Below are 1,611 nucleotides of genomic sequence, written 5' to 3' on the forward strand. Positions count from 1 at the left end.
TCGTTCTCGGTTCTGATCTTAAATAAGAGCCGTGTGAGGACACGGCTATCGGACTCTCACAACATTTAACTCCAGAATAATAACCTTTCAAAAATCCAATCAACATTTATAGTTACTAATGTCATATTTTAAATGAGCCCCGCACTTGTTGATATGACTATTACTTGTTCATTCCTCGGTTATTGTGTTTACAATTTTTATAAATATGAAACTGCCATAGTGAAATATGTTTTTTATGTTTCAAATGTAATTTGCACCAAAGAGTACAATTGCGTCTGTGAAATTGTTCCAAAAAAGTTAAAGTGTTAAAAAAAAGAGAAGTGAATATTCAATTTCGATATTTAATGACAATTCAATTTTGATATGCACGTTTGAAATTAACCAAAAGACATGCTTAAGATAGGGAAAAAGCTAGACTTTTTAAAAGATTGTAGGGTTGTTGTTTTTTTTAAATAAAGGCCTGTTTTTCAAGCAGGGATGGTGTTTGAAAATTGGGTTTTAAACTAAGTTTACGTAAACAAAGGACCTGCTTGAATTTTGGGGTGAATTTACCAGCAGAGGGCGCTGCAAGCGCAAACGTCTGATTTAGTTCGGCAGTATTAGCAACATCCGTGCTCATGGAAGATGCATCAACAGATGAGGAGCTCTCTCGCTCTCGCTTTTTTCTCTCTTGCTCTCTCTCTCTCTCACTTTTTTCTTTCTCTTTCTCTCTAAGCTTCCCTCTTTCGCTTTTCCTGCTCTTTTTCTTTATCTCTTGCTTTCAGTCTCTCTTTCTTTCCCTTTCTCTCCCCAGCTCTCTCGCTCTGTCGCTCTCTCCCTCTCATCTCTAGCTTTCTGCATCTCTATTTTTCTTCCTATTTATCTCTCGTAATTTCTTTCTCTCTCTCACACAATTTCTTTCCCTTGCTCGTCCCTTTCTTTCTCTTGTTTTCCCTCACTTTTTCTTTCCCTCTCTCGTTACTTCTTGTTTTCGCTCACGTTTTCTGCTCCTCTCTCACTTTCCCTCTCTCGCTTCCCTCTGTCTTTCTCGCTTCCTCTCTCTTTATCTTTCGCATATTCTTGTTCTCAATTTTTCTTTCCCTCTTTCTTTTTCTCATTTTCTCTCACTTTTTCTTCTCCTCTCCCCCTCTTTCTCTTTCACTTTGTCTCACTTTGCCTTTCTTCTTCTCTTTCTCCCGCTTTCTTTCCCTCTCTCACATTTTCTTTCCCTCTCTCTCTCCCTTTTTATTCCATCTCTCGCTTTGCCTCTCACATTTTCTTTCCCTCTCTTTCTCTATCTCTTTCTCTCTCATCTTTTTCATTCCCTCTCTGCCTTCCTGTCCCTCTCTCGCATTACCTCGCTCTCTTCCTTTCTTTATCTCTCTTATTTTACCTCTGACCTTTTCTTTCGCTCCCTCCCTCACTTTTTCTTTTCCTCTGCCTTTCTTTAGCTCTCGTTTTCCATCTCATTTTTCTTTTTCTCTCTCTCTCCCCCTCTAACTGGTTCTCTCGCCCTCCCTCTCTCTCGCTCCCCCTCAGCCAAGTTGAGACGTCCGAGCTCAGGTTGAGGCAGGGCGATCGCTCCTTTGGGCGGACGAACATGTTTGAGAGCGCGTCGTGCGTTGTTGGTGA

The sequence above is a fragment of the Hippichthys cyanospilos genome, chromosome 4 (genome assembly GCF_059441005.1).
Source record: "Hippichthys cyanospilos isolate Australia breed blue-spotted pipefish chromosome 4, RoL_Hcya_1.0, whole genome shotgun sequence".
Classification (NCBI taxonomy): Eukaryota; Metazoa; Chordata; class Actinopteri; order Syngnathiformes; family Syngnathidae; genus Hippichthys; species Hippichthys cyanospilos.